Genomic DNA, 9,850 nt, shown 5'->3' on the forward strand with positions numbered 1-9,850 from the left:
AACAACATTCCATTATTTTCATTACAAAAATGGAAAAAAAGATTAGACCTTTTAAAAATCTTTAGATTAATCAATTTAATAATTTATTACAAAATCAGAATTTATAAAATAGTTATTTATATTATATTAATTTAATAATAGTTATTTAAAAATATTATTAGCATTTATAAAGGAATAATTTGGGTAAGTACGTATTTTATTTGTATGTTTTTCTGTAATAACAAATAATAACAATAAAATAATGAATGAATGGATGAATGAATGAAACATGCTTTTCAATACAGGACTGGAAAAAAGATTAGCCTTTTAAAAAACATTTAGATTAATCAATTTCATCATTTATCACAAATCATCATTTATCAAAATAGGTATTTAATAATAGTTATTTAAAAAATATTTATTAGCATTTAAAGAGAATAAATTGGGAAAGTACTTACATTATTTGTATCTTTTGTTTGTAATAACAACAAACAAACAAACAATCAAATGTATAACAATTTCAATAAAATGCCAAAAGATTAGCCTTGAAAATAATTTAGATTATTCAATTATTGATCACAAAATCAGCAATTATCAAAATAGTTATTAGATGCAGTTCTAGCATTAAAGATCTCAATTTGAGATGTGCTTTATTAATAGTGCTTGGACGCAACCGCTTGGAAAAAGTCAGAGGTGTTGGTTTTGTGCGGAGGAATAGCATGTCCTGGTGTGTTTTCTCTGATGTGTCCTCTCACAGGGCCCATTGCACTGGAATAAGTGAGTGCTCAGGCCATTCTGAATTTTTCATTGGCCCCTGGAGTTCAAGACACACATAGTCTCGCAGGTGTCTGCTACAAGAATGTGTGTGTGAGTGAGAGACAGGTCACCTGATCTCTACCCAAATCAGTTAGACAGTCATTCTAGACTTTAATCGGACCAGGTCAAGAAGTTTTGACCGACAAGGGCAAGTGTGGGAACCAGAGACTGAGTATTTGAGTGTGTCAGACTCTTATGTGTTTCTATATCTTGTGGATTTTTTTATTTATTTATTTCTATCTGAAGGTCATTTGTTTAAACATCATGATGTCTTCTAGAGTTTCAGAGCCGGATGTTGTGGCTGTGACTGTCAATCATGTGTCTCTTTCACATCGATGTGACATCCCAGCCTGGAAGACCAGTGTGTATTTGTGTCTATGTTTTCTAGTGTTGTCAAATTCGATTACAGGCCTACATATTTCAGGGCTGTCACAATGAATGCGTTAAAGCATGCGATTATTTTTTTCAGTTTATCGCGTTTAAAATATTTAACGCAATTAACGCAGCATCCATTTTTTTTTTTTTTTTGCCCACCCTTTGACTAGCGTTACATTATATGATCACGCTCTTATTCATGCAAATGCTTTTAATGCATTCAAGCATTAAAAAACACAAAATTAAGACAAAATGCCCGTTTTGTTGAGTATTCTCGCAAGCACAGTCTTAAATGAGTTAAATGAAGTCTTGAAAGTAAAGTGAAAATGAAATGCTTGTCAGATCCGCGTCATGTGTGGCAGGTCTTAAAGGAGACATATCATGCTTTTAAATTGTTCCTTTTTACATATAAATCATACATTTGTAGGCTATATAAAGCGGAACTGCAATGTTGGGTCTGAATTCCTCATTATTATAGCTCCACAGGCCCCTTTTCTACCCCTTTTCTGATGTGCGTCTGAGAGCAACTCGTTTTGGTGCGGTCTCTTTAAATACAATTGAGACACTTCATACCCCGCCCCCTCTCCAGGTTGCAGAGGTGACACTCGGTTCAACTCCACCCCGTTCGGCCATTTTTGTAGTTTGATAGCAGAGATACGATTATCTAGCGGCACAGAAACTTTTTATTCACACGTTATTAACAAAATGTCAACAACGGAAGACTTGTCCAGCCAGCCTTACATGTTCGAGCCAGAGTCGGAGCCGGAGCGAGATGAAAATGAAGACAACGAACCTGTAGAACAACGTCTTCATATGGATGTATCGCAATGGTGTGTTACTGTATTTACACATGAAACTTTGGTCTTCCGACCTTTTACCACCGTGTCGATTTATTTTGATTAATATGTGCGAGGGAGAGAGAGCAAGACAGCGTCTAGTTTGGAGACGGTGATGTCTTGTTTACACTTTCGCCTGGCTCTGAAGAGAGAGAGTGAGCGCGCGCGCGACCGGGTCTCTCTCTCTGCTCGTTCTTTCAGTTAAACATGCGTCCTGTAACAAGCGCGGCAGTTCATCTACATTAAACGGTGTAATGAAGCGTGTGGGTTACTACATCCAACAACCGAACATTTTAACTTACCCTCTCGTAACTTCTGCATCCTTTAGCTTGGACTACAAAATTGCAGCGAGAAATAAAAATGGCGGATTGCTCGAAGTGTTGGGCCGGAAGTCAATGTCCTTATTTGGCAGTTCCGCTGCAAATACTGTGACGTAATAGTTCAAAAAACGTCATAGATAACAGAAAAATCGGAACAGGTTGAAAAATATGACCAAAACAGAATATAAAGATATCAAAGAAGCACCTGAAGAGAATAATTTCATATTTTCTGTACTTCTAAACACTCCAAATATACAACAAAATGCATTTAAGGGCTAAAAAAGTGCATTTGGCATGATATGTCCCCTTTAAAGTGACAGCAGCCTAATAAACCCGCTATTATTAAGGATATCAAAGAAATAACTCACTGCTCTTGACTGAATAACATCTATATTTATTTTATAATTTATGCAGTGAAGACTGTGAAGTGTTTGATAACTCTATTAGACCTCTGTTAGACCTAGCTAAAAATATAGGTTACATGGGTCAAAAACAATGACAACAATACATTTTTATGCATTTTGACAGGCCAAGTAAAAATATGAACCGGTCTGACTGGGCCAATAGAAAAAATTTAACCCTGATATATTGAAGCGCACAGGTACATGTGAAATTTATTATAATGGGTATATGTGAAGACTGTTTTAAGTTCTCTTAAATTAAAAGTTGTTATATATTTTAAAGCATAATAAATGTTAAAATGCATAGCTTTCAATTATACTGTAATGCTGAATGGCTATAATTAATGGCCATTCTTCACTGAAAAGATGCCATTAAACAAATATTTAAAATATAGGCTACTGTCTATATGTTGTTTCTACATTAATTTGGAGATTAAATGTAAAATTATTACAATATAAAAATATTTAAAAAAATTCAATGTTACACACACACACACACATATATTTACAAACTTTTACGTTAGATGCGATTGATCACGATTAATCAATTTGACAGCACTATTTTTTACATTAACACACTAACAATATCCTAAAAATCAAAAACTACCTCCTAGGATGGTGGCAAAGCTATGAGCTGTCAATCAAATAATGGGAGGGGTGATCCATGAATTGTAAAATATGGTTCCCGTGTGTTATGCTGGCGAACTCAGAGAGAGTTGGAACTAAACGTAACGTGTTTATAAAACAAAAGACAAAAGTACAAATAAACTCGAAAACACCAGGAAATGAAGGAACACAAGGAACAAAAACTGAGCACTGCAACGAAATAGCCACAACTGGACAAGATCACCGGAACAGGAACCCAAAAGAATCAGTAGCACCTCACTGCAGTACACAAGATCCAGGGGGCGGAGTTGGATCCAGATCTAAGGGGTGGAGATAGGTTTAGGGGTGGGTTTAGGGATCAGGGGGTGGAGATGGGTAGGTTTAGGTATATGTAATGTGGGAGGAGTTGGATCTGGATCCAACTCCTCCCCCTGGATTTCGTGTTCTGCAGTGAGGACCATCTCAAAAGAATTACAAAGGGACTACAAACAGACATAGGAAACTAAGGTATGAAACACAATAAAAGCCCTTAAACACAAAACACGAGGGAGTCATGACACCGTGACTCTGTTGTGTCCCTAAGCAAGCAACTTAACCCTACAGATACAGCTGTTTCTTGCACTGATGCCAGATGTATCACTCATTTCTTATGCATAATAGTATCTTTTGGTTTGCATCCAAGTTACAAATAAAAAATAGAAAATAATCAAATTAATTAAAGTACTTTTCATTTGTAAAGTATTAAATTTACATGATTATAAAAAAACAAACAACCCCCAAATTAAATGTTTGTATGGAAACATGCAATACTTAAATTTTGGATTGTTTGGTGAAATTTCAAAGGAACAGTGTTTATTTAAAATGTCTTTACTGTCACTTTTAATCAGTTTTATTGGGTATTAATTTCTTTCAAAAACAAAAAAACGTACTGGGTCTAATCATTTGAACGGTAGTGTGTTTTGGACATACATGAGTTTCATCGGGCAGCGACGATATATATCATATCCAATAAAAGAGCCCTTGACCCTGAGCTTTCCAAAGCTAAGTAGACCTTTACTAAACATACTATAGCATATTGCAGCATTATAGTCCTTAAACATTTTAAGTGTTTCACATGAATACCACCGAATTACATTATTTTGTATGTCCTTGTCTGAAAAATGCCTTCAGTGGAATGCATTGATTTGGTAAATGGGTAGAATGAGTGTTTGGCAGAGGTAATATTTTTTTTTATTAAACATAATAGATTGTTTAGGCCTGATTTAACCTATAGATGTAGGGCTGACCATATATCACATATATTGGACTTGAAATTGGCATAAAAAAACAACAACTCTTGGATATGAAAGTATCAGCTACTTAACTAATCATTACCACATCAACATACACAATATTAAAAGTAAATAATACCATTTCATGGGTCTTATAAGAAAATAGTTTCAAAAGAAAAATCACTTATCAAAGCATGTTTCACAGTTGGGAAACTATAGACATTAAGGGCTCAAAACCAGTTTTAGGCTCTTTAGATGAAGGTCTTAACTTAATCACTCAGATCTGAAGGGTTTTACACAGTCAAAGTAGTCGTCACTTTACTCAGTGAGCTCCTGTGGTCAGATGTGATTGCAAAGGCTTTCATCTTCTGAAAGGTTGCCCATAGGGTTAGCTATGGAAAACTTCTTAGACTCCAGCAATTAGATTCAAATAAATAGATAATGTCTTTCAACCTGTTTCTTCCAGGTATTGACCAATCGTGGGTAAAATCACCCACTCCAGTAGTCTAGCCAGAGGAATCCGCATCACTCTGTCCAGTCCAGCTTTATGCAACATCTGCTGAACTGCGGTTTGATTTCTCCATATAATCATCTGTGATTAAATGACAACCGAACATGAAGGGCATTCATGTCTGTTTTATAGTACCCACTCTTTTTTTATCCGGAATCATTTTGCATTCTTGGTAAATCACAAACATCTGGGCATTCCCATCTGCTCTAACGATTTGTGGACGGGACGCAGAGATTATGAGACCAAAAAAAAGATATTAATGTTGGGGTCATTTAGAGACAGCAGAAGGTCAGAACCGATTTTAAATACAAACATGTGCAAATAAACACATTCTGTATGTAAAACAATCCACAGAAACCTATGCTTTTACTGAATACTTGTATTCATCAAGGACGCATTCAATTAATCAAGAGTGACCAACATTTATAACATTTCAAAAAAATAAATGTGTCTTTTTTAAACTTTCTATTCATCAAAGAATCCAGCAAAAAATGTATCAGAGATGAAATCAGAAATGTTTCTTGAGCAGTTGTTATTACAATGTTATTACATTTTTGTTAAGCTCTTTACATTTATTTGTGAATCTCAATCTATTTTTTTGGGAATAATGCAACAATTCCATCCGCACACCATGTGACACTGAAGACTGGAGTAATGGTTGCTGAAAATTTCATGCTGAATAAATTATACTTTAAAATATATTAAAATACATTATTTTAAATTGTAATAATATTTCACAATATTACTGTATATTTTACAATTTTACTAAAAATGCAGACTTGGTGAGCGTAAGAGATTTTTTTGACCCCGTTATTGACCCCATCTTTTCATTACCAGATTTTATTGATCGGAAATGGGGGGGGAAAAAGCGGAGTGAGCATTTTTATATACCCCCACATAAAGATAGAGAGAGCTGGGAATGTACCAGGATGAACGTTAAAGGATGATCCTGCTGACTGAGCATGAACGTTAAATTATAAGAGGCATTTCAGAGAGCGCTGAGGAAAACAGTCACACAAAACCCTTCTCTGACTGACTGCAATGCAGAGAGACAATTAAAGAGAGAAATATCAGAAAATGTCTTCCAGTAAATACCATTATTTTAAAGTGAAAAATGTTTTTCACTTTAAAATAATGGTCCAGAATAGATCACTAGTAGTTCCTGCAGAGTCACTAGGCAACACTTGAGTAATTAGTGAATATGATGGATTACACGATTACACATTTCTCAGAAACACGATAATGTTGTGATTAGTAATTAATTGGTAATTCTTTATCATTTGTCAGTTGAGGCTAGTCTCATCAGTAATTATTGATTACCTAATAAGGAACTATCTTAGTTCTAAATTTGATATTTCTTACTGATTAGTTTCAATATTAGTTAATAGCAGTAGCCGAAGTGTTAATGTAGAACTACTCATTTGTCCTGCATTACTAATGATACCAAAACAACTTAATGGAAGCCTTGATAGAAAACAAATGTGTGTGTTTGCTCTGGTCTCTGTAAGGAATCTGAGAGGATGACATTGCTCTGTAGTCTGTGATATTGTCTGAGAATGACACATAATCACCAGCGGGATTGTGGACATTGACTCCCTGTTGCTCAGTCATCAGGGGACGAAAAGCTAGACACAAAAGAGGTCAATGAGAGAGAAACAAACAGAGTGCTACAGTTCCTTCAAATGTCAAGGTCTCAGAAGCCTACGGCCATAAAATCTGGTCCTCTAGAAACTCTCAACTATAAATCTGATGGAAACATACTGTTCATTTAGAGACAGTTCAGATTTGTGGATCGTCATTAAAGGTATTATTTGTAAAGTTTAGGGTTGGAGTTTGAAAGTAATGATTGATAATAGCTTACCTCAGAATTGAATCTGACTCTTTCTTACCGAAGACTATTCACAAAGCTGGAATTTATAGCTGGGCTGCCGTTTATCTTGTATCCAAGGCCAAAGGAAGGCACAATCTGAAACCCTGAGCAACAGAAGAAAATGAGCCATCTTTCACATTTCCAACATCCCGATGTCTTTATAATTGGAAAAAGCCAAAGTAAGTCAAATACCTTGAACAATGTTTGAAAAGTCATGGTCATTTTAAAAAAAGAGACAAAAAAGCCCAGTTTTAATCACAAATCACTGGTCAGGAAATAAGCAAGAATTAAGCAAAAATACTGTAGATAAAATAACTTAGCAAATAGCCTTTCCCAACTTGGAGACAGCTTTTTACAGGAAGAAGAGTCAGTGTTGTTCTTAATTTCTTAGACATTTCTAAGCAACATTACTTTGAAATTAATTCCATGACATCTAATTTAAAGATTGTTTTGAATAATACGGCTCTCCATCATTAACTTCAGGTATTATCCAATAGATGCATCACAAACCATATTCCTTTCTTTTCTGTTTCTCTTACCATTTGGTGGTGGATTGTCCTTCCCTTCATTAAAAGAGCTTGACTGAGCTAAAGGAATGTTCATAACTAATTTAACCTTAGTTGTTTAGCCTTAACAGTTTTGTCAACAAATCTGACATGTCTCAGACTACAACCAAACCAAATAATATGGAGGTAATGAGAAAGAAAAAGGAGGGCAGAACGCTTGAGAGAGCTACAGATTCTTTCCATGCTGTCTTATAGCACATAGAGTGTTGTGTTAAGTCTTCGTGTAGTCGGCTCATTTGTTTTCTCTGGCCCATATACAGCGTCTTACACGATGATGTTGTCGTCATCAATTCAGCGAGCCTGGTGATGCATCCACCAGAGCCTAGATGTAGATAACTACATCATCAATCATAAAGAGGCTTTATGCCGTTTGTGCGTAGTTTAGAAAACTGCACATTCAACAAAACCAACTTTGCCAGCAAGTCTGCATGGCTCCAGATGCCCCAATTTCTGTCTCTCAACAGGAAGTCATCGTTGTGTCTGAGGTTTTATTCTCATCACCATGGCAACGCTTTGTTTGTTTGATTTGTTTGGAGAGCATATTAATTCATTAGTGTGATTGCCTCTTATAGTTCATGTCCACCACACTGGTGGTAGATTCAGCCTTGCTGATTGACGCTGTTGTTTTTTCCCCAGCATGTTTATCTTCACGCTTGTTTGACTGCTCAAAAAATGCATGCGAAATAATGTTTAACACACTTAAACACAGGAAGCAGAACACACTTGTTTGCAGAGACAGGACCCCGGTAAGTCTAACCCTGTGGTTGTATGTGAGAGGCAGGTGAGGTGGCTTGTGTTTCAGTTGCGTGTAAACACATCCCAGCTTGGTAACAATGAAACCGGGCACACGGTAATCCAAGCAGCCCAGCCCATGCCAGGGTCTGCCCTCACGATCACCTTAGTAAACACACAAGCAAAGCTGCTTTATCCAGATATAATAATACGCCTGACCCATGATGATCTTTCAGAAATGATACAGCATGCAGATCTGATAAAGCAAGCAGAAACAAATAGAAGGCGTACAAATTCACCTCTGTGTCCTAACCAGTTTCCAACAACTTTTGTCTGTCCACATTGCAAGTGGAAATGCTACGGAACAAAGTGAATATATTTGAAGTTTATTTGGCATTTTGGACCAATAATAATATTGCTTGTTGCAGTATCAGTTATGCTAAAAATGTAAATTAACATGGAAGAGATTTTTAGCTCTATCACACCTGGTCAGGATGGTGTAAATTCATTTTAACTTCAAAGATGCAGCATCTGTTTACCTCTAAAATGAGCCAAATTCTTCAGTGTGCCATCCCGCAGAAGCTGATTTCACCAAGTGCTTCATCTTTGTTGATCCAGGAACAGCATTCCAATCAAACAATCAGATTTGAGGGACAAGTTCAGAGTTCGTCAGTGTTATTCACATATCATTTCACTCTGATTTTAGGGATAACTTATGAGTAGGATTAGGTTTTGGGTTAGATTAAATGTTCAGACAGGAACAAATTGTGACAAAATTAGGACATGCAACTGTTCCCAAAGCCACAATAATTGCACAATCATTTACAAAAATAAGACTTTGGCGAATATGTCAGTCAATTCCATTTCGGTTCCAGTTCAAGGAGGTCTATAATACCTGAAGAAAGCTTACTATAAAATGTAGCATTCCCTTTCAGCTCAATGCTTGACTGAAAATGTCATATACTTATTACCATTTAAAAGTTTGCAATCTGACACCTTTCTTATTATTATCAATTTTTGAGGAAACCATGACAATTTTTTTCAGTATTCTCTGATAAATAGAAAAGTCTAAATAGCCGTATTTATTTGAATTTATTTATTTAGTAAAAATGTAAACATATTAACTGTCTATCTTTAAAAAAAAAACAAAAAAAAAAACATGTTTGCTGAATAAAAGTACTAATTTCTTACTAATTAAAAACTTTTAAACGGTAGTGTATATAGACTTTAAGCCCTATTCGGACGGGATTAGTTTTACAAGGGTTAATGGAGTAATGTAATTTTACCACAGGACGTCAGTAATATTAATGGCCAATTCGCACGGGACAATAAATCTCTGTAAAACTAGCAGAAGTGGGAGGGGTAAATAGATTTATGCACCGCTGTCACCTCCCTGCCGTCATGTACGTATTACCTTCCTTCCTGATATCACGTGCGCAACACACAGATAACCTACATAATAGTGAGATCCGGTCGAACGATTTATTTATTAAAAAATAAATAAACTCTGATTGGATTCTGATGGTAAAAGGGACTTATCTAAAGCTAGAAGAAGTTTCATGCCTCT

Source organism: Abramis brama (assembly GCF_963993115.1).
Source record: "Abramis brama genome assembly, chromosome: 15".
Classification (NCBI taxonomy): Eukaryota; Metazoa; Chordata; class Actinopteri; order Cypriniformes; family Leuciscidae; genus Abramis; species Abramis brama.